Consider the following 27,113-nt stretch of genomic DNA (forward strand, 5'->3'; position numbering starts at 1 on the left):
GGTTCAGTTTCCCCCTGAGCCGCTGTTGGGCCGCACGGCCTCACCCCGCAGGCCTCGCGCTTTTCAGAGCGAGGATCCAGCCGAGAGCAAGACGCCAAAGCTAACTGGGCGTGGATCTCCTTCGCTATGGGAGGCATCACCTGAGCTCGCCGTACATCAGTGTCCTCTGCTCAGATTTCTGACATCCCTGGTCGTTGGAAGTGCCTTAAAATCTCGGTGCTGGACGAGGAGGCCGGAGAGGGTGAGAGATGAACTGGGGACCGGCCAGGCTTCCCCATTCCCAGCAGCGAGGCTGGCTCTTCTGCCGCCATCAGCAGGGCTCCTCTGTTTCCTTTTCTAATGAAGGAGGTAATTATCACCTTTGTAAAGAGCTGCGAGGTCTGTGGATAATAGCAGCAGGTAACATTACAGTGTTATTACATTGCTGCAGAATATCCTGTCGGAAAGAGCCTTCTGCTGCCCCGTGTACAGCAGCGCGGTAGCTGAGCTGTAAGCTGCGAAGGGATCTGCTCTTTAAAAATACACTGCTTACCGGCTCCTTTTGCTTGTGTTCCTGCGAAAAGGTTTACTCGTGGCTGAGGTGCTGCGTGCGGGAGAGGCTGCGGGGATCCAGGGGATCTCGCTGCAGAGCGGGGCCAGGCCCGGGCCCATCGCTGCCACCGCCAGAGCCGGGAGAACAGCTCGCGCTCGGGCCCTGGTTTGTTCTGTTTGTTTAGTTAATTAGCTTCTAAAATGTATGAAAATACCTTTGGTAAACAGAAAATGGAGTGCCTCTTCACTGACTCCCCTGCCCAGTCCACGTGGTAGAAAGGCAGTTCCTTGGGCTGGGTTTTGGTTCCCATCTCTGTCACTATTTGTGTGCATGAAGCCAAACCGTTTGTTACATTTTCTGCAATATCACAAACTTCAGATGCTATGCAAAAACAATTTAGGGAAGTGTTGCACCGGATTTGTCTCGACCCTGTAAGGTCAGTTAATAGTTTACCCAAGGAAATAAAAAAAAATTTTTTGGTTAGGGCATCCAAAAGTCATTTATAGTATTTCAGTAATTCAGCGTAGCCATAACGTCTTTGCTCTTTACTAAAATAGCAGTACACCTAAAAAGTGACCTTAATGCTAAAGTACTTGATTTCTAATAAATGTACATAGTATTAGTATTAACTAAACAGCTATGCTTGCACTGTCTCTTGGACATAAGGCAGATATTTAGTCGCTGAATTTTTCTTTACAAACTATGTCTGAGAAAACACGCTGTGTTGGCTGCCGTCGGGCAGGTGAGTGGTGGTGCTGCAGCGCCGCAGCCCCCGACAGCAGCCCTGGCTCAGGAGCTGGAGATGGCCGGTGTGCTCGGCTATATTTAGAACATAAACAGGCAAAGCAAATACTTTCTGCGGGGACCCGCTGAAATGGCAGCACCCTTCAGCTCTGCCCCGCAGACTTTGGCCTCCGTCCCAGTGTGCTCCGCGGGTGCCGTGCAGGGCCGGAGCGCCCGGAGCTCGCAGGCAGTACGGCTCCTCTGGTCGCCCTGTAGCAGGTACAAATAGATTCCAGAACTGGAACTTTCAGCTTGGGAAAAATACTTTCTGATTTTTTTTTTTTGTCCTCCTTGTGAAATGAAAGGAGAAACTGTGTAGGTAGGTCTGGAGCGGAAAGAGAGGGGCACCTGCTCCTGCGCAGCTCTCCTCCACGTGGGACCGTGTTGGTGTTTGCAGGGGCGGCTTGAGGACCTGGGGCTGTGCAGCGCTGAGCCGGACACGTGTCACTCCTGGGGAAGCGTGTGTGTACCTGCCGGGTCCCTTCTTAATTCTCATTTGGTGACAAGCAGCGGTTATTACATGTTAACGAGAATGGGGGAGAAAAAGGAAGACACTGTGACCTCCGTGAGGTAGCGCGAGGAAGAGGTCAGGGCCGTGTCAATCAGAGCAAGATGCTATCATCCCTCTGCTGAATACCCTGCTTCGTAATTAGTCCTAATGAGATCTGCAAGGCTGTCCTTAGGGTGGTGCCTTAATCAAGATAAATGCCTGTGGGATAATCTAGCCCTTAGATATTAGGAGGATAATTTTAAAACAGGAATGATTATGTAGTATATTCAAATTGTGCACTTGAGTGGCTGAGTCAGCCCCAGCTATGGCTCTGCAGCGTTTAAATGCTGTAGGATTTTTTCCTAAATTTGGATGCCTAAAAGCCTGTTAAACTGTCTACGGCAAAAATAAGCTCTTGGGTTCCTAAATCAGGAAACCAGTTTGCAACAGAAATTAGATTTTTAGCATGATTTGAAAACATTTTTCTTAATTTTTTTGCTTGGAAAAATACGCCTAAATAGGATTCATTTTTGAAATTACATTAACTTCATCAGATGTTCCGATAGATGAGTGAGTCATCTGACGTCTCCTGAAAACTGAGATAAAGGTGTCTGAACAGTGGGGAGATGGATGTCGAATGCAGATCTGGTGGGAGGCTGTGGATGCGCCGAGGACACCCCATCAGCCTGCCTGCAGCACGTCTGTGCACGCCACAACCTTGGGTTGCCACATGGCCTTGGGCTGCCCCACGGCCTTTCCTAGCCACGTATGTTTCAAAGTATAAAAACAGTGAGGAAGAAAGTGGGGAAGGGGTGTTGTGGACTCGGACTGCCTTTGCTGTAGTGCTTTCAAGTGAATTTTTGCTGTCTGAAGTTACACTCCTCCTCAGGCAGCTGCTTCATGCTCGAGTTGGAGGTCCCGATGTAGTGTAAAAGCTTTTTCCTGTTCTTCCTTCAACAGCTGAAAAGTCTTGAACTTTCACATTTCTCTGCTTTTTTGAAATTCTAAGAAGAAGCTGGAGGCTAGAAGTTCAAGTCTTTTCACTGATCATGTCTGAGTTTGAAGCTCTGGTGCCTTGTGATCCACCAATACAGAGTATGTTAGTATTTTATCTTCTGTTGTAAAAGTACTTATTTTTTAAAAGTGAAACTCCTCAACCCTGGAAAAGCGACAGGCCACTTCTTACTGAGAAGCCTTAAAATTATATTGATGCATTATTATTATTATAGATGAACTCGGTGAGCACTTTCTACCACCTCAGAGGTGTAATTGTTAATTGTTCAAATCTCTCTGTTTTGTCACTGCTTTAAAAAATAATGATTTTTTGACTTGTCGTTCCCCTTCCTGCTGTACTTACCGGAGGGTGTAGAATAAGGACCTTATTTATTTATTTTAATACAAAGAAAATCATGGTAAGAATATTTCACTAATAATGTGAGAGTGGCAGGTCATTGGCTTTGTCTGTCCTTTAATTAAGACAGAAGAAGAAATGCAGAAACATAGTGACCAGGAGTTTAAGCTATAGTTCATCAGGAGACTCTGCAGTAATTTTAACTTTAGGGCGTACGGCATCACCCGAGTGCGAGGCAGTAACAGCGCTCGGGGCGCAGAGCTGGGCTCGGCTCGGGGCTGGGAGGCAGATGGACACACGCCTGGTTCCAAGGAAACTCGTAAAGCAGTAACCCTTGGAAAAAAATGAAAATATAAACAGTGTTCGAATTCCTAAGATCTGGTTTGCCGTTTTTCTCCTCTTCAGCTTGTGTGTCTGCCAGTAGGCCGAGCTCCAGAGGAGGAAGCAAAGGGAGAGTGGCAAATACACTGGGAAAATGGTGCAATTGTGAGGCTGAGTGGCAAATAGTCCATTAAAAAAGCAAACAATCGAAGCCATGTGTGTTCCTCTGTGGGAATATAAATGGCAGTTTGAAACCTTATCAGATACTCCGACAAAAGAGTTACGGCTCAGTATGGTGTTCAGAGTTCATATTACAGTTCCAGCTCTACATCTGCAGGAAGAAATTAAAAAAAAATTAAAACATTGCATGGCGGCACTTGCAGTGTCATTTTTTGAGAGGCTGTACGTAGTAGAAACCAGTGTGGGTCAGGAGCTCTGCTGGGTACGGTCAAAATCAGCAAAACTGAACTAATGTGCAGGGAAAATTTAAAAAGGCAAATTTAAAGAGTAACATAAGAAAGCCTCATGTCAAGAATATTCAGTCATTTGTCCCAAGTCCTCGACTGAGTGGTCAGAAGCCGCCTCTGAGGCCTCTCTCCTTCCTGGGATGACCCCAAGTCTCTGTTGCTGTTTTTCTGAATACAGATGCCTTGTTGCCAAGGTTCATGCTAAAATTTGTTGGAAGCAACAAATTACGTTCAAGGCGGAATGACCACATCTGGTTTTTGACTTTGGAGAAGCCTTAAGGTTTCTCGGTGGGGGCTGCGTGGCCTCGTTAGCCCGGCAGGGTGGCTGGGAGTGCTGCCCCGGGCGCTTCTGAGGAGTCTGTGCTCCGTGTCGGGAACAGCTCCCGTGCGGGAGCCGTGTCTGGCGTCTGAGAACAGCCAGGCTCTCCGAGGAGTCTCAAAGCCAGGGCAGGTCTGCTGTGCCCCTACAGTTTGGTCAGTCTGAAAACACTGTTAAGAGAAAAAACAGCATTGTTTGGGGGATGATTAGTAACGGACACCTCTTTAATCCTCTCCCTGTTTTCTTGTGCTTCCTCTGTGCCGTGCTGTGTTTCCCCATGGGTTGGTGATGGGTGTGTGGGGCCAGGCTCGGTGGGGAGCTGAGCGCCTGCTCTCCCTGTCCTGCAGCAGCGGTTCTCGCTGTGGGAACCAGCTCCCGGCACCGTCCCGCTGCTGGTCGGGGTCCGGACTCGGCGGCGCGGGGGTCAGCAATGCCCCGTGCTCAAGCACAGGCTTGGAGCAGAGAAGACTTCGGCGAAGAGCAATTAAAATGCGTTCCTGCGTATCCTATGTCTCTCCTCTGCTTCTGTCACTTTCAAAGGGGACAAAAGGGAGGCCACAGAGTGTGGTGCAACTGGAGCCCCTTCCCGGGCCAGCGCTGCCCGCGGCGGCAGGTCGGCTCTCCGGTTCTGAGGACCAGGATCCCAGGCTACGGGCGGTTTCGGTGACACTAATTGCTCGATTTTGTCCCCCGATTGCCTCGCTGTGTGTTTCCTCCCACCAGGCCTGTGTTACAATGCTTGGGGGAAATAACAGGGAGATCTTTCTAGTCTTCAAAGGATCTGGAGCCACCTCGCTGAGTCGCTGGGCTAATTGGCGTGCTTGTGTCAGCCTTAATCGCGAGGGACCGGACTCATGCAGGTGAGTGTGCCCGCGAGCGGCACAGCCTGACTGCCAGCCCCCCGCGATGGCTGGGGCAGCCAGGCTTTTCATTTCTTCATCCAGGGCTGCACAGCAGCAGTTCAGTTAGTTCCTGTACAAAATAAGAAGAGAGATGCTTTGATTCTGATCCAGAGTTCTGTCTTTTTCCTTAATTTGCACGTTGCCACCTGAAGGGCTACTGCTATTGAAATAAGATTTAAGTAAATGCTGAATTGTATTATACTGAAACATGGGATTATGCAAATAAGAAAACCTTTTCGGAGTTCATGTTTGAATTTCTTGAAATCCTTATGACATACCCTCTTCATTAGGGAATATCTAATTATGTAATTGATACAAAATACCCATTGAGGTAGTTGGAAGCAGCTCTGAGATTGGCACTTGGACTGCAGGCTCTCCACCATCCTGAAAAGTTCTCTCGCTTTTCAGAGGCGGGATGCTGGGAGCACCAGTGCTGCTCCGGTGGGAAGTGCTGACACGTTAGAAGCTTGCTCAAAGGCTGCTGAAGAGCGGTGGTGCTTTAGCAGGAGGGTTTGGAGGGGCCGGCTGGGGTAGCGAGCTTGGATTGAGCTTGCATCTCGAGAGCACTTCAAGTCCTGTGAAGTTCCTGGAAAGACTCTCTTCAGCTCCAGATTCCTCTGGACCATTCCTAACTTGGCGAAATAGCACAGAGAGTTAGTGAAAGAGGAAGAGCACACTGTTTGAAGAAAGGAGCAGGTCTTTTAGGAAGGCAAGCCGTTTACTTGTTGTTGGCATGATTTCACTGAATTCGAATGGGATAGTTTCCAGTCTTAAGTAATAAACATAAATAGTTGCGAGGCTGAAATTTGTGTTTGAAAAAGAGGAATGGCAAAGTACGGCAATGGTCCTTCACGTCCATGTACAGGCACGTGTCCTGATGTGCCTGAGGGGCCAGGAAGCGGCCGGCGCAGAGAAGGCGCTGTGGGGATGTGGGAGGTGGAGGGGAGATGTGGGAGATGCCAGCAGTGTGCCCAGGTGGCCAAGAAGGCCAATGGCATCCTGGCCTCTGTTAGGAATAGTGCAGCCAGCCGGTCTGGGGAAGGGATCGTCCCTCTGTACTCGGCACTGGTGAGGCCACACCTTGAATCCTGTGTCCAGTTCTGGGCCCCGCACTTCAAGAGAGATGTTGAGGTGTTGGAGCGAGTGCAGAGGAGGGTGACCAAGTGGTGAAGGGTCTGGAGGGTCTGACCTACGAGGAACGGCTGAGGGAGCTGGGGGTGTTTAGCCTGGAGAAGAGGAGGCTCAGAGGTGACCTTAGTGCAGTCTACAACTACCTGAAGGGAGGTTGTAGTGGAGTGGGAGTCGGCCTCTTCTCCCAGGCAACTAGCGATAGGACAAGAGGACACAGCCTCAAGCTTGGCCAGGGGAGGGTCAGGTTGGACATTAGGAAGCATTTCTTCTCAGCAAGGGTCATTAGCCATTGGAAGGGGCTGCCCAGGGAGGTGGTGGAGTCACCATCTCTGGAGGCGTTTAAGACAAGACTGGACATGGCACTTAGTGCCATGGTCTAGTTGCCATGGTGGTGTCAGGGCAATGGTTGGACTCGATGATCCCAGAGGGCTCTTCCAACCTGATTGATTCTGTGATTCTGTGACCAGCAGGAGCAAATGCGCTGTTGGACCCGAGACTGATGATGGCAGTTTGTGGCTGGGGCAGATCACGGGCAAGAGTCGGCTCAGGTACGAGGAGGTCAGCAGGGCACCTGGGAAATGGGATCATTTGTTTGTGGACATGCTGAAAAGACCCACAGTCCAGGAGCAGCCGTGCCAGCCCAGGGTAGCTGCAGGTGTCGTAGGTAGCCATCACTTTGCAGGAGTAAAGGCTGTCGTTTTCTGCTCTTAAGTCTTTCCTATCTCCTGGTGATAGATGGAGTTGCTGTCCCAGGGAGATACACACCTGCAGACCTTCAGGGACATCAGCAGCCCTGGGGCATTTTAGCCCCTAGCAATATTAATGCTGCTTCAGTTTCTGGCTTTTCCAGTGTTGTTTTCCCTTTCCCTCTCCTTTCTCTAGACGCGCGTCCTTTTAAAAACGTCCTCAGTCTTGAAAGCGTCAGTACAAGCTGATCATAAACGTTACTAGGCTGAGACTGCAGAAAGACACAACAGTGAATTTTGAGAAATTTGACTAGTTGTGCTTTATACGTGCTGGAGAGAAGTCTGAGGAATAACCATGTGTAAGAGTGTGCAAGTGGGCAAGCGGAGTTCCGTGATGAATTTATAACAGGGGTTACTCTCTACGAGCACAGACTGATAATCCATTGCAGAAATTAATTTCTTGATCCTGACGGGGTTCAGTCTAAAACAAGGTCTTTTCACTTGTGCATTGCAATGAGTGCAAGCTAGAGCACAAGAAGTTCAACCTCAACATGAGGAAGAACTTCTTTCCTGTAAGGGTTACAGAGCACTGGAACAGGCTCCCCAGAGAGGTTGTGGAGTCTCCTTCTCTGGAGACTTTCAAGCCCTGTCTGGATGCGTTCCTGGGTAACCTGCCCTAGACTGGTCCTGCTCTGGCAGGGGGTTGGACTCGGTGATCTCCAGAGGTCCCTTCCAACCCCTAACATCTATGATTCCATGATTCTGTGATTTTGGTGCTGTTCTTCTGGACTTGGTGAGGGAGAGGTGGCATGTTTATTTTGAGAGGCTCTTTCCAGCTGTTACTGGCTGGCTCGTGGAGAGGTTTTCCACTTCCCGGGAGCCTGGCAGATGCTGAGCTGTGTGTAGTAGCGGTGTCAGGAACAGTGCACATTTTTTCTTCATTCCTTAATACAGGAGCAAGAGTTCACACGTTTAACTGAAGTCTTTTGAAAATGTCAGAAGAAAGTAGTCTTCTGTGAAATGTTTTCTGGGACCTCGAGGCTCACTATAAACTGACATTGGTGAAGACAAAAAAGGATCGTACACTTGGTCGTGCTCTTTGAGAGGAATCAGCCGTCGGCGTGCAGCAGCTCTGAGTGCAGAGCATGGTGTGAGCTGGAGGGAGGGTGAGAGGAGCTGGGCAGGCTGTGGCTCTCTTGGCACGTCCCCTTTGCTGTGGTGCAATCAGGGTTTAGAGCCAGCTTTTGATGGGTAAATTGTGTCTGGAATTCAGCTTCCTGGTGGTAGGGTGCGATCAGAAGGTCATTTGCTTTAACATATCCTTGCCTTTTAGAACAGCAGTAGCTGCAGCTTCAGTTAAAACTGGCTCTTTTGGAAATGGTTATAAATTTCTGAGAGCACTAGTTGAAGGGGTCTCCAGACTGTAGGGTCAGCTCAGCTTTTCATTGCGTTGAAGGTAAAACTACCTGCACTTTCCTACTGGTACTAGCAAAGGTAATATCAATATAGGGTTGGATGGTAGCTTAAAATATTGCTGGGAAAAGTGTTTAGAAGTATCTAAACTTTTTTCCCCCCAATAACAAGTAAGTTCCCCAGCTTACTCGTAACAACTTACTTGCAAGTTGTATTTTTTGTTCAGAAAATGTTCTTCGTGTTAATCTCATTAATGTGCGAACAGAGCAGTGAACACACAGGTGTTTCTGTGCTCTCACCTGTGAAAGCGTGGAATACATGGAGCAGTATTTGTGCTGAGGGGGGATGAGTTTGCAAGGAAGCTTATTGAACTCTCTAGGAGGAATAAACTTAAAGGCATATAAAAATGTAATAATGTTGGTGAGAAATTCACTTCTTGGCATGCAATTGTTAAATAAGCCTAATGGCAACAAATCAGCTAAAATATAAGTTAAGTGTAAGGACATAGATGCACTAAGCAAGGACCTGTTTGAAAATGTGCAAGAAGGTATTAGTGGAGGACTGAAACGACGCGGGAAGGGGAGAGCAAGGTGGAAGCGCAGCATGTGTGAGGGACAAGGGCACGGTGATTAGATATAAACTGAAATTTAAGTGCCTGCACAGTGTGGTGCAGCTGGCTTGTTTGTGGTGCAGCTACTCGTATCATTAAAATAAATGAATCAGCAAAGGTAAGAATGCTGTTGTGGGAAGGCAGAAACACCAGCTTTTTGGTGACTGGAAGCTTATTAGATCATGGATTACTGCGTTTGAAGCTCTCCTGGAACACTACTTTCCTGAAGCCTAGAAATTGACTGAAATAAGCTTAAATTGTACACAGAGCCAGTCTGGTTTGGATACCCTGCCTTCTCCGGGGGTCTTACAATGATTGCCGTTCTCTCGCCGTCATTTAGCAGCACTCTTCAGTTAAGTTTCAGCGGAGCAGGACCCTACAGCCCTCTGCTGAGAGCTGGCTGTGGGGTTCAGCCTGGGGGAGATGCTCGGAGCAGCTGGGACTGGAGAGAGAGCCGCCTTTTCCTATAGTGGTACCGCTAAAAGGCGTTAATTAAAGTAGCTGTAGATGGTTAAGGTTGTATGTGCCTGGTTCCTTTGAACAGAGATGAGTGTTCCAAAGCGCAAGTTGTATGCAGTGTTGCTCATTCTGCTTTTAAAAGTTTTGAATCATGCAGGTAATTCATTCAAATGATGATTTAAAAAATGCAGAAAAAAACTGACTTGGGAATTATTTCTCATTTGGTTTTAAAACCTCCTTGAAGTGCCGGTTGGTGGGTTTTGGTTTAGGTATAAATTGATACAGCTTCTTTATGTCCAAGTAAACAGCTTTTCATAGGGAGAGGTGCCAGTTGTACTGGTTAAGGTTCAGAATAGCAGAAATTCTGTCTGCTTTTTTATATCACATCTCCTGTTTGAACCATGGATGGCTGGATTTTATACTTAGGGGAAAAAAAAGATGGGGAGAAACTGAAACAAAGTTTATTGAGTATAAACTCAAATATCCCATACCCACGTGATCTGAAACAGCCGTATCACAAAGTGGTTAGTTGTCATTAACATTCATTTAACCATCATCATGTTACTGACCCTGCTCAGGACCTGGCCAGCCGTGTCGTGGCAGGGTGGGTGGTTGGCCCTCACTGCCCGGGTTCGTTAGGGTGATGCCCACCCCAATGGTGAGCTCTGTGTGCCAGGGCACAGCACCACAGCCCGGGAGCCTGTGTCGGTGTAACTCTGGGGTAACGCGCCGGTCAGTGTGTTTCAAGTACATGAATGTTGACAGGATGGGAGCCATGAATATTTAGATGAACAGAATATGTTACAAGTAGTTTCTTTAAAAATCTGTACAACTGTGTGTGGAAGGAAGAATGCCATTGTAGTTGCTGTATGCAAGGTTTTGAATGCAGCTGCTGCACTTACCTCTTCCTTTTTAAAGCATTTCTTGAAATCAGAAGGGTTTTTTAATCTCATTCTATTTGGTATATAAGGAATTCAACCAGTTTTCTTAGGTCTATTTTAATTTGCTCTAGTACATTAAGGACATTTTTGCAGGAGGTTCTGCAAGGAGAGGGTTGGTCAGTTTGCTTTAATTCAAGGCTGGAAGAACAAAGACGTGTAGATGCTAAAATTTTTATGCAAATGTATCATAGCCAGCGAGGGAACTGGTACATGTTAATGCCGTTTTGCCTCATTTTTTGCAGTACATTTAGCTGTAAGTGAAAGCAGATAGCGTGTACACGTGCTGGGCTTTGGAGGAGAGCTGGGTCCCGGGGAAGGCGCTCGTGGGTGGGATGGGTGAGAGGCACGTCAGCGTGCGCGGAGATGGGGAAGTGAGAACAGAAAGTAGTCAAGGGGAAGAGGAGGTGACGACCACAGGCATGCTCCAGCTTACAGGCGTAATATGTGTAAGGAGATGATGAAATCTCTGACTAGAAAACAAGACAAAGCCGAAGAAAGAAAGAAATTAAAAGGAGGGATGGAAGACAGAAAAAAAGGCGTGATCTTGGAGGAGCTCAGGTGCTGTTACACCACCCGAGAGATACCGAGGGAGAAAGGACTCTGCCTAAATGTGTGAGCAGACAGAAGGGGAAGAGGAAGAACCAGGGAGACACGAGACATGGAGAACTAAACTGTTCAGGGCAATGCATTGGTTGGGTGTAGCATGCAGAAAGGCTCTTAAATTCCCTGAGAAAATGAGTTTGTTCTCAGTTGCTGCCAGCTCTTTGCAAGAGAGTTTTTTGTACCTAGTTGCAAGCGTGGTTACTGGTGTGATTTTAAATATATCTGAAGAGAAGACTAATGCTTGTTGATGGATTTTTTTAACATGGAGGAAAGTGCACCTACTTTTGCCTTGTTGGAAGCTTCTAACATTTGGTTTAAGTAAGGCACTGAAAGTATGAAGGGGAGCAGAGGCTGCCTCTTCATGTTTCAGGCCGTTAGCTGAGGGTATTTTAACGTCTGTAAATATGTGGAATATTTCTGCATGATGTTTGTCACACATTTCAGTGTTCGTTTCCCAGGGCGGCCCTGGTACACAGCACAGCTCGTGTAACCCGTGTGCCAGCCGGCCGGCCTGGCATCCAGGCACACGCTGCTCCCAGGGTACTTGAAAGGATCACGAAACATAAGTAGATCTGTTATCAAAATTGATATCTGACATCAAAATCTGAGATTCCAGCGATGGGTTTGGGTTCTGATGAAAGCGTTTGGCACAGAGAAGTGTTGTCGGTGATTAATTAGCTGCGAGCAGACGGGCTGGCGGTGCTGGGGAGCGGGCTCGTGTGTGTGCACACACATCAGCAGTGGTTGTTTGTAATACCTGTGTTGTGTGTTTGCATAATGCAGGTAGCAAGAGGTGTTCCAGCTGTTACATGATTTACTAACCGTAGTGCATCGCTTTCCCTGGCTTTATATCGGTCTGTATCATGAATAGGTTGTTAAGTCAGGCTGTTTTTAACAACCTCCATGAATAGGTTGCTAAGTCAGGCTGTTTTTAACAGCTCCTTTGTACTTGCTGTCTTTTTGGCGTCCGTTGACTAGCGTGCAGGAAACCAGAAGAGAGCTCCCCGCAGAGCCCGTGGGTGAGAGGCAGGGAAGTGCTCGTTAGGTTTAACAGAAGCGGAGCTTTGCGGTAAGGACAGAGTTTTCTTCCCTCTAGAGACATGAGGGAAACACCAAGTGACCTGAGTAGGATTAGACACCTGCTGACTCTGTTTTTTTTGCAGTGGTAAAGCTTGAAGAAGTGGTAGAGGAAATACATAGAATCATAGAACGGTTTGGGTTGGAAGGGACCTTTAAAGGCCATCTTGTCCAACCCCCCAGCAGTAACCAGGGACATCTTCCACTAGATCACGTTGCCAGAGCCCTGTGCAAGCTGACCTGGGATGTTTCCAGTAATTACTTTTTTAAAACACCTGTCTTTAGCTTGGCAAAATCTGTAAATAAAACTTTTATAGTGAAGCATTTGACACATAACAAAACATTTTAGGAAAACATTCACACAAGCTAAGGCTTAGTCGGTGTTTTCCTTTCACACCCGCTGCAAGACATCCCCTTCTTCCTTGGCGCCGAGGCTGGGGAAGGGCAGTGTCTCCAGCGGCTGGGACTGGGCATGATGGATGTGGTGCGTGGCTGTTTGGGGCTGGAGGTCTGCTGGACCCCTGCCAAGTGTGCTGAAGTGGCACAGAGCTGGCAGCGTGGGTGGAGAGGGCAGGTGGAGTTATCCTGCTGCGCTCGGGCACGGCAGGGATGTTCAGCCCGCCCCGTCGAGCTCCCCAGCTCACCTCGCAGGCTGTCTCATGTACCTACCATGATTCAAAGAGGGGAAAAAAAGACCCTGAAAGTAATTTGACTTTGATTTCTATTTATGTTTTTTGCCCTTATTAACTGCACTGGTTTGAAAAATAGCTGAGCTTGGTGTTAATCTGGTTTATTTCACATGAAATTAACCTTTATGGTATAAATCACACTGTCAAAATTACTCCTCAGTTTTACACTTCATCTACCGCTGATTCCAGAAGGGCTCTGGAGCTGAGAGGTCCCTTTCCTGCCTGACTCCTTTCTGTCTCTGTGTCCTGATAAAGTCATGGTTGGTGGCGGTGGGTTTCCTTGGTTCGTACACACGGACGGGTGTTGCTGCTGCGTGTGTTTGCAGTGCTTTGGTGGTTTGTTTTTAATCCTTTTTGGAAAGGAACGTTTCCCTGATCTCATTCCCCACACACATTGCTTGAGACTGGAGAGAGCTGGTGTGGCGGTGACACCTTTGTGACAGCCACGGCCGGGAGTGAGCAGGGATTTCCCTCGGGGTGGGAGGTGGGTGGTTGGCTGGAAAGTCCTTTTGTGAATTGAGAAACTCTGCTTGGTGCTTAAACAAATTGAAGAGAGCAGTTGCTAAAAATACACCCATATTTAATTTTTAAAATTTGGAAAGCGTTGCTGGATTTTATTGTTGTCTGGAGTACAGCAAAAAGTCACTTGTCCAGCACCGTCCATAGTTGCTTCATTCTTTTCTCTCTGTTCTATTTAAGTGACAAGTAGTTAAATCTATTAAGTGACTGCTTCAGTTCTGTTTTGATCACCTGACAAATTACTCAGTTCAGCTTCTGCTCCTTGACTTTGTTTAAAAAATGCCATCGCCCTCAGGAGCTGAGGAGGGCAGGGATTTCCAGGGGTGTTGCTGTGGTGGTTGGGAGGTGCTTTACCTCCTGGCAGCTGGGACCTGCATTCCCAGGCAGAAACACTCAGTGCTGAGCACTCGAGGGCTCAGGGAGCTCTTTTTAGGGGCCTGCCTAACACAGGGCTTGGCAGCAGTGGTGGGCAAAGCTTCCAGCTTGGACTTGTTTTATTGTAGAGAGGTGGTAGGGCAGAAAGTTTGCTATGTCACTTCTTTCTTGTTTTACCACTTCTGCAGCCAATCTGGTCTCACTTTTTTTTTTAAAAAATAAAAGGTGGGGCAAAAGAGGGGAATGTAATGGTGTTTCTATTTCTTTTTAATACTCAGAAATCAGTTATTTCCCCCCCATAGATCTGTGAGAAATACATTAAAGGAGAATTTAGGTTCTTGAAGAGCCAACACCTGTAAGACAGCTCTCCAGCCCAGCCCCGAGGCCGATGCTCTCATCTCTGTGACTTTGATTCTGCCTTACACATGCTGAGATGAGGGAAAAAGTGCCTCTCCAATGAGATCATGATACGCTGGTCTTCCTTCTGAATGTTACTTTTTGTTTCATCAGTTCAGTTGGCTCCCACACATGGAAAATTTTTAATTTCCCACCAGCTATGTGGCTGAACACTGCAAGCCTTCAGGTCATAGGCGTGTTTTTGAGCTCATAGGCACTACAGATAATATCTGCAGAGGTTGGGTGCTCTTCTTCTCGCTGTATACGGGAAAGGTAGTGGAACTGTTGACATGTCTTATAACGAACTTAAACTGCCATTAGTACAAATGCCACTTCCTACAGAAAGATTTTTCTTCTCAGCAAGGGTCATTAGTCATTGGAAGGGGCTGCCCAGGGAGGTGGTGGAGTCACCATCTCTGGAGGGGTTTAAGAAAAGCCTGGACATGGCACTTAGTGCCCTGGTCTAGTTGCCATGGTGGTGTCAGGGCAATGGTTGGACTCGATGAGCCCAGAGGGCTCTTCCAACCTCATTGATTCTGTGATTGCTTCTGTAAAACAAATAACCCACCCTTTTCACCCTTGCATTGGGGTTTTCGTACCTTCCTGCTGGTGGGTGGGACCCCCGCCAGCCTGCTGCTGCCACCCGGGCGCGGGGGGACCTGGGAGCCGAGCTTCCCTCCGGGGCAGAGCTGCTGCTGCTGTCTGCACAGCTTGGTTTTGCGACAGGACGTTTCAGTTGTCAGCGCCCATGTTAAAATAAGCAATTAAAGGACATCCTCACCACAAAGCAGTATTTTGGCATATTTTGTGATGGTTTAACTTCAGAAAAATAAATCCTGCCATCTGTGTTGCCCACTCATCCATGCCCATTGACCTCCTCTATTCAACAGCTCAAGCAAAAAAGGGCAGATTAATCTTCCCCGCTTTGTTCCTGCAGAGCCCAGATGCTCTGTAAGACATTGCAGATGCTGAACAACAGTTTCTGCTGTTTCTATGTACTTTCTGCTCCTCTGATGTCGCTGTCACATATTCCATAAGCTTTTTTGAGCTATCATTGCCTTTTTTTCCCCCCAGCTTGTGACTTCAACAGAGTTTGGCTTTTCGAGGCTCTGATACCAAATATCCTGCAGCCACGTTCCTGAGCACACACAGGTTTTTACCTGGGTCCTTTCCAAGGAGAACAAGGCGTGTATCCCAGCGTGGTAGCGGGGCTGCTGGCTGGTGCCAAGGGCAGTGACAGCCTCCCCTTGGGACCACGCAGGGGACACGGGGATGTCCCTGCAGCCAAGGGGGACAGACAGTGCTGCGGTGTGTGGTCCTGTGTTACCAGCCTTGGCTGGGGCCATGCGGAGTCCCAGCTCCTCAAGCGTGAGACCTCTTGGACTCGTTCTAACAGCACGGATCCATGCAGTGGATGTGTGTGTGTATTTGCTCTAACAAAGAGTTGCATTTTTAAAAGTAAAGCCTATACAGGGGCTTTAACAGAGAAGACGGAGAGCTCCTGAGGGCAAGCGATGTTTTCTTGTAGCCTTAATTATATTTGCGCTGGTACGGACAATGTAGATACTATCTTTATTTGCACACCGTGACTTACAGTGGATCTTTTGTTCTGTCGTTTTGTTGTCACTTTGTTTTATGTAGAAAGTGAGCAAGGCCAAACCTCTGGTGTAAAAGCTAAAAGGGATCCTGAGTGTGTGATTACAGCAGCGCTGCTTGTTAGATATGGTTTAATTAGTGCTTACATCCGTCACGCAGCTTTGTCTTTGTAAAATATTGATCTACAATATCAGTGTTATGAGGCCTGGAAAGCACTTAGTGCAGGAAATTATTCCAAAGCTGTATAAAAAAAAAAGTCTGTGACTGATACAGGGCGAGTTGAGTCCAGCTTTGCTGCCAGGACAGCGGCGTCCTGCCGTTCCCCTCCGCTGCAGGCGGTGCAGGACAGGGCTCTGAGCGAGAAATTCTTCATCGGTATGGGTTGAAACTTCCAATTGTCGTTGGTGTTTCCATGTCCCAGTGTTAATGATTATTGGATCACGTCACGGCGTGTCGGTGGCGGAGCCGGACGCTGACCTGAGGGCGCGGTGGCTGGACACTGGGCTGAGCCCGTGCCTCGGGTGCTGTTTCGTTGCTGCGTGGTGAAGGCAAGCCACAGCTGGCCACCACGAATTAGAAATTAAACCAAGCTTTACTTGTGGCATCAGGTGACCCCTCCGGAGCCGGGCAGAAGTGGGCTGGGCTGGTGGACGCAGTGCCTGTGGTCTGTGGAGGGCCGCTCCGTGCCCATCGTGCCGTGAGCATGGTGTCTGCCCGGTGAGGTTTGCAAAGGCAGTGCCGGCTCTGCTCGGCCAGCCTCACCCAGGTGCCCGCCGGCCACCCCTTTGCCCTCCACCTGCATGTCGGCAGGGCCATGCCATGCTGCTGGGCTCGTCCCATGTGGCCTGAGGTGCTCAGGCTGCGCACTAGCTGCTCCGTGTGCTCTGCTCTCCCTCCCCGCCGCACCACGCGTGTGGCGTGTCGCTAACGTGCACGTTTCTAGGTGTTGGAGCGAGTGCAGAGGAGGGCGACCAAGCTGGGGAAGGGTCTGGAGGGTCTGACCTACGAGGAACGGCTGAGGGAGCTGGGGGTGTTTAGCCTGGAGAAGAGGAGGCTCAGAGGTGACCTTAGTGCAGTCTACAACTACCTGAAGGGAGGTTGTAGCGCAGTGGGAGTCGGCCTCTTCTCCCAGGCAACCAGCGCTAGGACAAGAGGACACAGCCTCAAGCTTGGCCAGGGGAGGGTCAGGTTGGACATTAGGAAGCATTTCTTCTCAGCAAGGGTCATTAGGCATTGGAAGGGGCTGCCCAGGGAGGTGGTGGAGTCACCATCTCTGGAGGGGTTTAAGAAAAGCCTGGACATGGCACTTAGTGCCCTGGTCTAGTTGCCATGGTGGTGTCAGGGCAATGGTTGGACTCGATGATCCCAGAGGGCTCTTCCAACCTGGTTGATTCTGTGTGTTAGAAACAAGGCAAGGCAAGCTTCCCTTCCCACTGGCTGGGGCTGGTGTCCTCCTCTTGTTCTTGTTTTCCCATGTAGCTGTTACACCACTTCAGGGCTGTGTTTGGGTTTGGTTTTTTTTAAATAAACACGACAAGCGAGCCCCAAAACGCATCGTGAAGCGGTGCTTTATGTGAGCCCTCGCGCGTGGCTCCACTGCTCGGGTTCGCTGGCCCGGGCCTCGGGCCGCACGCCGGGCTGCGGTCAGCCTGCAGGGGCTGCGAGGCTGTTTATTTGGTTAGGAAGCTTTTATTGTGCCTCAGCACACACTTGCTAGGTAAAACAAACCTGATGGATCAGCCTTTATTTGCCCACGACACTTTTCCTTTGCTACCCTTGCTTGCTTAAACTTGTTCTTTGTTAAAGACACTTAACTCTCCCTTTTCTTCCTGATAGCAAATATATCAACTGGTTCTCTTTTTTTTTGCCACTGAAATCTGAATTACTTACAGACAGACCTTCATTGTAGTAATTTTTAAACCATAAAGTTGTTCTTTTTATTTCTCTGCTGCTGAACCATTTGTTCATTACATCCTTTCCTTCCCTCATTTCCCTAAGCAGTAAAAAACGTCATTAATCAATTTTATCTTCCATTTTGGCATGGTTTGGTTGCTTTCTTTATCTAGCCTCTAATTATTTTAAATTTGTCTTTCTCTCTTGCTACACATGCCCTTCCAGACGATGCAGTACAATTTTGGATTTGTGTTTTTCTAACGTAGTCCCTTTACTAAGACCCAGTGCCATTAACCCTTGGTCAGCCAGCAGTGCAGACCGCATTTTAGGGGTAACGAGGACTTTTCCCTGTGGAAGGTCACCATCAGGTAAATCTAATCTTCCTTTCAGCGTTTCTCCCCGTGGTTCGCACACCCCGGTGCAGCCGCGGGCCGGCTCCATCGCCGTGTCGGTGGCAGTTCCTCATGGGAGCGGGCGGTCTGTGAAGGGTGGCCCGTGCTGCGTCGCTCACACTTACCTCCTGAAGCTGTTCTGTGGTAGATTTGAATGATAATGGTAATTGTTAAAAATTAAATACACCCTGAAATTCTAGCTGCTGTAGTTCAGCCCTCCTTGGCCTCCCCTAGTGTTTTCTTACCTGCCCCCAAGCCGAGCAGCTGCGGTGCTCTCCATGCTTGGGAAGGCGGAGGAGAAGCTGGGGCTGTGGTTTAACTAGGCCACAGTTTGACCTCGGTCATGAGCAGAAGTCGTGAGCTGGAGGTGCCTGGGGTGCAGCAGACCCTGCCGTGCTCACAGCGAGGGGTTTGCTGCCCGTCCTCGAGCTGAGCCCCGCTCTCCCGGCCCTCCCAGCCCAGCCGCTCCGCTCCCCTCCCGCCCCGCTCTCGTACGCTTTGCTTTTTTTGTCCAGAAGTGACTAAGCTTCCTGTTATTCCACTCTCTCAGTTTTTCCCCAACACTGGTGTCGTGTTGAGCAATATTGACTTGCCAGCAGCTTCCTCTGCTGCTGTCCTGCTCCGGCTCCGTCGTGCTCCCACGTACCCTTCGCCAGCCACGCTTTGTTAGTAGCAGCCCTCAGGGGTGTTCGTGTTCGCTCAGCTGGACGTGTATCCACCAAACCCAGTATTTATGAAGAGAAGTCAGCCCCGGAGGAGCTTGAACGAGTTACTCCAGGAATGTGCTGTGAGCCGCCGTGCAGGCTGCAGAACGGGAAGCTGCGCTTTGGCTCTTCCTTTACGCAGTGGTTTGGGTGCAGCCAGGGTGGGCATCCCTAAGTTGTCCTCAGCTGATACGTCCTGCTCGTGTGTGTAAAGGAATTGTTTCTGCCTCGCTGGAAACCACGGGCACCTTTTGATTTAGAAGGGCTTTCCTCTAGACCATCAGAAATCAAGCGTCCCTCCTCCAGCAGGCACAGGCTTTCTCTCTGGAGCTCCGAGGGCAGTGGAGGGCGGCTCTCCCCGGGTGCCCGGCACGGCTGGCAGGGTGGGCAGTGGCTGAAGGTGTTCCTCATAGCCCCCCCCAGGTATGAGGACCTCTCCCAGCCCCTCTGCACCGAGGTGGGACAGCCAGGCCGGGCAGGGACGTCCCCGATCCGGCGCCCTGCGGGGCTCACACACCCGGCCCCCACCACGTGCTTTCGCAGGGACCAGCGGGGCAGCAAACCGCCACGGATACCCAGAGCTGCCAGTGTAAAAATAACACATCAGGAGGAATAAACAAGTTATTTTTGTGTATTAGGGGTGGCCCTGGGTAGCTGAGTCAGGGCCTCGCCTTGCCCTGCCACCGAGGGCTTACTCAGACATCCTGAGCATTTAGGAACATCTTGAGGCGTGTCCCCTGTTTTTTGGATACAAAGCACTCAGCCTCTCTGAAAATCAACCCATTTATAAAAAAATCTGAAATTTATACCTCAATTCTTTAACTAGTGATATTTGAAACGCTGGACTTTCCCATCTTCATCTTGCAAAGCCTTTTGTTCTCCTCTTCAGTCCTCTTCCTCCACCCCCTCCTCTCCTTTCCACTTGCCCCGTGGTGGTGTGCTCTCTGCACTGCTTTTTCCTCAGGCTCTTTGGTCTTACCTATCCAAATCAATTGTTTCTATTTTCTTTTTTATTCCTTGTCCCTTTTTTTTGTAGTGGCACTGATCATGATGGTTCTCCAGAGCTTTGCTTACCTGTCCTGAGGGGCATCTCTTTCTACCACCAGCTATTCCTGGCACGTTTCCTAGAGCTGGCCTCCAGATCTCTTAAAAACTCAACTTACTGCATCCCCCCTGCGTTTCAGTGCCTGCTGTCTGACAAATTTCACGTGTGAGCTCTCTTTTCCACCAAATCCTCCACTCTTCAAACACCTCCTTTCCTTCCACACCCAGCAGACAGCAAGGAGAGCGAGAAGCAGTTGTGAAGAGCAACAGAAGGTATCCCCTGCCCTACCCTGTAGCTGATGGGTAATTTATTTGGGTTTTTTTAATCAGGGAAGTTTCCATGGCAGTTGTGTGCCATGTAGCCAGCCTTCACCCTGCTCCCTTTTGAAGTGTGTTTACTATTCCTTTACATAAAACTTCTTATATATGATTTCTGGTAATCAGTCTTAGGTCTGAGAGAAGGATGTCACTGGTGGAATATGAAGTTCAGCCAGGGCCAAAGCTAACGATTTTACTTACGTTATAATTATGATGCAGTAGAGAGGAAGAAGAGCAGAGCAGTGTTTGTTCTGTCTTGCACGTTTAAGGAAAAATGCAAGTCTAACTTTCTGTCAGCCTGATCTTTATCTTTTAATGATTGTTCTCTGATTTTCACTTCAAAAAAGACAGAATTAAGCTTTAAAAGAAAAGTTTCAAAAGGGACGGGGGTATTTAATTGCCAGCCGACAGAATCAAGAGGAATCCTGTGTCCAGTTGTGGGCCCCGCACTTCAGGAAAGATGTTGAGGTGTTGGAGCGAGTCCAGAGGAGGGCGACCAAGGTGGTGAAGGGTCTGGAGGGTCTGACCTGCGAGGAATGGCTGAGGGAGCTGGGGGTGTTCAGCCTGGAGAAGAGGAGGCTCAGAGGTGACCTTAGTGCAGTCTACAACTACCTGAAGGGAGGTTGTAGCGCAGTGGGAATCGGCCTCTTCTCCCGGGCAACCAGCGCTAGGACAAGAGGACACAGCCTCAAGCTTGGCCAGGGGAGGTTCAGGTTGGACATTAGGAAGCATTTCTTCTCAGCAAGGGTCATTAGCCATTGGAAGGGGCTGCCCAGGGAGGTGGTGGAGTCACCATCTCTGGAGGGGTTTAAGAAAAGCCTGGACATGGCACTTAGTGCCCTGGTCTAGTTGCCATGGTGGTGTCAGGGCAACGGTTGGACTCGATGATCCCAGAGGGCTCTTCCAACCTCATTGACTCTGTGATTCTGTGATTTAATTCCTGTTGAACTACTGATTAAGTCTTGCAAAACTGCATTGCCATTGATAACTCGTTAAGCGTAGTGATGTCAAGCCACGGGAAGCTTTGTAGTTGTCCCATGGCAGCCCAGGCAGCGTGGTGAGGTGTGACAGGAGCTGACCCGCGGGCAGCTGGCCTTGCGCTGCGCTGGGGCGTGATCGCCCATTAATTACTGCTTCGTTCAGCGTGCTGCTGCTTACGGCAGCTTCTGACAGCTCCAGCCCCATCAGCACAGTAAATAACAATCGGATGCTGACACTTCTTGGCTTGTTTGGATACACAGACCAACTGTTCGCTCTGGATTCTTTTTTTTTTCAGAACAGAAATTCTTCAGCTTTTATTAGTTTCTAAAGTTCTTGTTGGACAGGGGAAGTGTTTTCTGCTTACTCAGGTACATTTGTGGCTTTGTCTTTTTTGTCACAGCAGTGATGCTGGCTGGAAGAGGGACGTCCTCAGGCCTGATGTCTCTCATTGCTAGAAGCTTTAAGCGTTTTTCCTTCCTTTTCTATGTGCTTTTAAGTTTTTCTTTTGTGTCTCTTTTCAAACAGCCCCATAAGTTTAGACCAAACCGGTTTTGAAATCCAGTGCAATAAAAGGTAAAAGTGAACCGTGCCTCCTGCGTAGGCCTTTCTTCTGTGGCTGTTACTTCATTCTCTCCTTTTTTTTTATTACTGAGTAGACTGAATGGCCTTGATTTGATTACTGTGTAAGCAAACCATACAAAAAGGGCCAGAAGTGTTAGGTTGTTGGTTGCCAAAGGCAGAACTCGGTGTCAGCTGCCGAAGGCAGCCTGTCCCCTGCTGTCACACACTGAGTGGCACCCACACAGGCGTCCCCCAGCGTGAACATGTTGTTATGTGCTGAAATGCCCAAGGGAGTCTCTGTCACAGGCCCCTGACATCTCTCCCCCTTCCCCTCCATAGCTACTGCTCTCGGTTTATTTTGGCAGTGCCGGTATGTGCAGTAATTAAGTAGAAAGGTTTGGATGTTATTGAAGCGCTATGTTCCCATGTGAGAAAGTTTGCTGTGGTGTAAAATGCCTCAGGCGGGTGCGGGTTAGGGACTGGGGAGCTGTTTGTGTTCCTGAACAGCAGGTCACTCCTCCGAGCCTCCCTGCATCCATGCCCTGCAGTCGGGGGGCTTCTGAGCGAGCGAAACATGCTGGATTTAATGTGTCTGGTTTGACTAAAAATGCCAGCCAGCTCTGACGGAGCTGCACGGAGAAGCAGAGCTTATTGCTCAGGGTGGCATTACTGATTCAAGATCATTTCTCATGCTGGTAATTCAAAATTGTTATCCTTTGTAAACCTGGGAGAAAGGTTCCCGAGGGGCGAGCCTGGTTGTGCGGGTCTGAGTACGTACGTCACCTGTCAAACGCAGCAGGATTTCTGCAGATCAGGGATCCAGTTCATTGTCTGCCTGAAATATTAGGGGATGGAAGTAAACTCTCTTGCACTGCACAGGCAGCGTTTTGGCTTGTTTTTCTTTTCAGGCATTTTACGAGGATTTCAGCATACGGGTGATTTTGTGGCTAAAGCAGTCGGAGAGAAAGAAACTATTCACTTTTCTGTGTAAAAATAGCAGTTCCTTCCCGTAGTGCCGCTAACCCGCTCTTCCTTACTTGTATAAAGACTCGTTTGGGCCCCGTGCTGGGTGTTTGTGTGGTGAAGATTCCCTCTCTGCTTTTCACATTCAAACAAAAGTGGCATCTCGGAGCAGGGCTCAGGGAATGCATTTCAAATCATTTCCCTGGCTTTGGTATGGATTGGCAGAGCAGTTCCCATTTGACTGGTTGACCTTGGCTTCAGGGAAATGTTTTATTTATCTGAAAATAATTTTCATATTTGTAAGTAGTACCTCAAGACCTGACAAATTTCGCATTCTGTTTTTTCCCCTTCCCCAGAAACCTGTCCTCTCCCCCTAAACCGACCGTGTCAGCAGGGAGAAGGCATCATCAGCTCTTCGCTGTTGGGACGTGCTCAGGCATCCCCTCTGTTCTCCGTGCTCTCTGCTCACAGGAGCACCGCTGGTCCTCCCAGCTGAGACCTCACCTGCCTTTTAGTGGTGGAAATGACCATTTAGATGAGAGGGATTTTAAAATGTGGAGTTTTCAGCATTTGACTGGAACATAAGATAGCTTTTGAGCACAGCTTTGAGGTTCCAAAATGAGCTGCCGTTAGCCCGTACCCGGTGGAGTCCCTTCCAGAGGAGGGCCAGCAGGAGTGATGCAGGTAGGTCTTGCCAAACACGTCGTGTTGGCATTTTCAGGTTGTGATTCCAGCAGTGATTTCCACTGTTGGTGGCGGGGGGGTGCTGCAGTTTTCACCAATGCTTTTAAATCAACCTCTCTTCAGTAAAAATCCAGACAAAAAATGATGACAGCAATTGACCTTCAGATTGCTGAAGGAGGGCCCTCGGTGTGCTGTTGGAAAGCAGAGAACAATTTATTGATATGACATTAATTTTTTGGTTGTTCAGCAACGACCTTAACTATAAACGCGAGGAGAGGCTGCCCGGCGCTGGCGGGCTGCGCGGCCTCTGACGTCTCGGCCGGCACAGCAGAGCCTTGCAGTCGGTGTCCTCGTTTCACCTGGGGCTTCGGCCCTCAGCAGCCAGGTTATTAATTAGGATGGAGGCAGATGAGGCGCCTCCCAGGTGTTACAGAAGAGGTTTATAGCAATGAAGCTTTCGGACATCCAAACCAAGCTGGTGCGATTGCTTCAGTACAGGCGAGCGAGGCTGGGGAACATCCCTCTTCTGTCTCAGTGCTTATCCCCTTTGCAGCATCTTACACCCACGCTCAGGCTTTCCTCCCCGAGCGCAGCTCCGTGCCGTGCCTGGTTTGAGCGTTGTGGCAGCCTGTCAGCAGCTCTTGGGCTTGTCTTTGGTTTTCAATGAGTCCCGCAGGTCTGCAGCGCTCTGCCGCTTTGAAAAACAGGGACACATTTCAGCAGCGGTGGTGAGGTGTGATGGGGGCGGCTCCAGGTCCTGCTGTATTGCTGAGGATGCACCGGCTCCTGCTGCCTCCCCCGTGTGTGAAGGACTGCCTTCAAATTGGTATTATTAAAAAAAACCCAGGCCCTTTGCAGCGGCGGTGGAAGCGCAGGCAGGCACAGCTGTGAGCGCAGCTACAGCGCTGTGGAAAGCTGTTGGAGCAGCGTGCTGGAAATGAGATGCAGAGCTTAAAGAGGGAAATTAATTGCATGTATAATTAAGGTGAAATTTTCTGAAAATATTTTAGATCTTTTTTAAAGGATATTTTTGGTTTTGCAGTGGGTATGTTGTGAATTGGTTATCAAATCACTCCCGTTTAGAAAGGAACATGGCAGTCTGCAGCTGCAGTCTGTTAACGTTGCTCACGGCTCAGACATCAGAATCGCAATGTGATGGTGTAGCGTTGCCATAAAGTTGTTCTGGAGCTTACCCCAACCCCCCTGTGCACGTCGTGGAAGGGGCCCTTCAGTCCCTGGCCGCATCCAGCTGCAGGCTGGGGAGGGTGCTGGTCCCATCGGTGTGTTGGAAGGGCCAGGTGCCCTGTCTGAGTGGGGCGGGCAGGGGGGGTGCCAGGCTGGGGATGCTGGGTGGGGGGGTGCCAGGCTGGGGATGCTGAGCAGGGGGTGCCAGGCTGGGGATGCTGGGCAGGGGGATGCCAGGCTGGGGATGCTGAGCAGGGGGTGCTGGGCAGGGGGATGCCAGGCTGGGGGTACACTGCGGCCGCGGGTGTCAGTGGGAGCTAAATGCAGCCTTCAGGGGTGCCAGGCTGGGGGTCCCTTCTGCAGCGGGTGCCCCCCGCCAGGCTCGGTCCCGGGCTCTGCGCAGAAGGATCGGCGCAGCGATGGTGCCTTGCCCCCTCTCGTGCTGCTTGTTGCTTTGCCTGTTCTGTATGTTCCAGGTCACGTTTATTAAGCTGCTGTAGCAGGGCTCTGTGTCGTGCCCGTGCGGTTTAGGGAAGAGCTTTACAAATCGAGAGAGGCAGAGGCACGTCCGGGGCCACCCAGCCCCGTGTCCCGCTTGCTGCGAGCTCAGGCTCGCTGTATTTGGCCTCAGCTTACTCTGTGTTTGCAGATGCAAGCAACAGGTGATGGCAGTTTCTCTCTCTTGACATCACAAAAGCAGGATTTTATTTTTAAACTACAGCAATTCAGTTTGAAATATAACACCTATAATGGAGAATTCTCCTGCGTATTTACGCTTGGGTGAGGATACTAATTATCCACTTCGGATCACCATGCCAACCACCTCCCCTTTCTCACCAGGTAGAAGAGGTTTAAAATGCCAGTGTGCTGCAAAAACAAATGAAAATAGTTACATCTGGGGTTCTTTTTCTATTTTACACGTGCATATATCTACCTTAAAGGTTACGTTTGATATCTAATAAGAAGAATGTGCTTGAGTCAACGGGACTGCAAAGAGTGTGCGGGCAGGCGGTGGGGATGGAGCCGGGGCTGGGACGGTGGGAACACCCCTGCAGACAGCCAGGGCAGGTGTCTGAAGAATTTTAAAATACATCAGCTATGTAAAAGGTGTGTGATAACACACACGGTGTCATCCCTCTTGTGGCATTCCCTTCTTCACCTGTCTGAGCAGCTCTGCTGAGCACGGGCCGTGTCCTTTTTGTTTGTTCCCCCAGTTTGGAGCAGCGTTTGACACCTTGCCTGTGTTCTGTCATACCACACCAAAACAAATCAGAAGCCTGAAAATATTGTTAAATATTAATTATGCTGCAGTACATCCATTAACCAGTTGCAGTGGAACCCGAGGGACCTTCAGCTTGCCGCTCATTTTAATCATTTACTCGGAGCTGCTGAGATCCTAGGAGCAGAGGCGGGGCGGCAAAGGGACTGTTTTTCAGACCGAGTCGTTTACTGGGGATTATAGACTGTGAGCAGAAGTGTTGGTAGGAGTAATCCTGGGTACCTGCAGCTGGCGAGGCTTTGTGCAGCGCTGCCTTGGTCACAGCCGCTCGCTGCTTGGCACTGCTGGAAGCTGTAATGAGAAAGAGATTAAATCTTGCGTGTGTTTGACATAAAGTCATTCGTTTTACTCTTAAAATGTTAGTTATTACATGCTTGAGTAAGGATCATACGGATTACTAGAGATTGCTCTAAAAGGATTTTGTGGCTTTAGGAGTTTAGAGGGAGCAGTTTCTGAAGTCCCTGCAAGAAACATAGTTTCTAACGCTGCTGTTACCCACGTGCAGCCCCGGGGAGATAACCAGCTCTTGGGGGGCATTTGGGTTTCCTGTATAGGCCTGGAAAAATGCAATTCCCTCTTGGCCTGCAGTGCAGCCCTGGTTGTGGGGGGCAGGCGGAGGGTGCTTGGGAAGGAATCCGGTGCTACTCTGTCTCAGCCTACAGAGTTGGTGTGTCTTGGGAGTGACGGTGGTGTAAATCTAAATATTGATAAATTGGTACATACAATGTGTATGTACAGACACGTGGATATACAGATATTTGCAATAGTGTGAACATCAATCCCAAATTGTATTGAAGGATTAGAAACGTGTATTTCCATAAGCTGTTGATGCATTTGCCAGCGGCTGTTAGGAAACAGAGATTCAGGGTGGTTTGGTAGAGGCTCCAGTGGCCACCTTACCCCCGGGCTACAGACGGGCTTGGGCTGGATGAAGCTTTCGGTGATGCCGTTGCAGGTGCTGCGCAGGAGAGGAGGGTGCAAAGCAAAGTGGTGCAGGCGTGAACGTCCCCATCCCTGTCCCCAGCCCCATCCCGCTGCTCCTGGAGCTGGGGATCACTCTGTGTTTCCCCTTCTTTCTCCCAGTCTGCTCCTGCTTGGGGCTGTGCAGTTTGGATTGCTGGTGATGACAGGGCGAGGGCTTGGTGGGGCTGGAGCAGAAGGTGCATCCATCCCATCCCATCCCATCCCATCTCGTCCCATCCCATCCCGTCCCACGCCGCTGGCTGGGGGAGAGGCTCGGGCACGTCCCTGCCTCAGTCCCCGTGCGGGGGTGGCCGGAGCACTGAGCCCTCCCAGCAAAGCCCGGGGCAGCTCCCTGCCGGCTTCAGAGACAGCGGGGCAGGATACGCCGCTGTGCTGTTTTCTTTCCTTCTGGTTTCATGCTGGGAGTCTGCTTACTCTGTTTTCTTTCTTTTTTTTAAGCCTGTTGAATTTCATGGCGATGTGACA

General features: G+C 49.5%; 1 protein-coding gene across 14 annotated transcripts in view; it reads left to right on the forward strand.

Annotated features, from left to right (window-relative positions):
- MBNL1 (muscleblind like splicing regulator 1) overlaps nt 1-27,113 on the forward strand; it is an 81,527-nt gene that overhangs the window by 19,409 nt on the left and 35,005 nt on the right. Inside the window, exon 1 of one of the 14 annotated variants that reach the window (XM_068405982.1) lies at nt 19,946-19,966. The exons of the other annotated variants lie outside the window; for them this stretch is intronic. The gene's annotated coding sequence lies outside the window, so the exon portion shown is untranslated. Of the gene's footprint in view, nt 1-19,945; nt 19,967-27,113 lie in introns of those variants that run through there. 14 annotated transcript variants of the gene reach the window in all.

Source organism: Nyctibius grandis, chromosome 8 (genome assembly GCF_013368605.1).
Source record: "Nyctibius grandis isolate bNycGra1 chromosome 8, bNycGra1.pri, whole genome shotgun sequence".
Taxonomy (NCBI): Eukaryota; Metazoa; Chordata; class Aves; order Nyctibiiformes; family Nyctibiidae; genus Nyctibius; species Nyctibius grandis.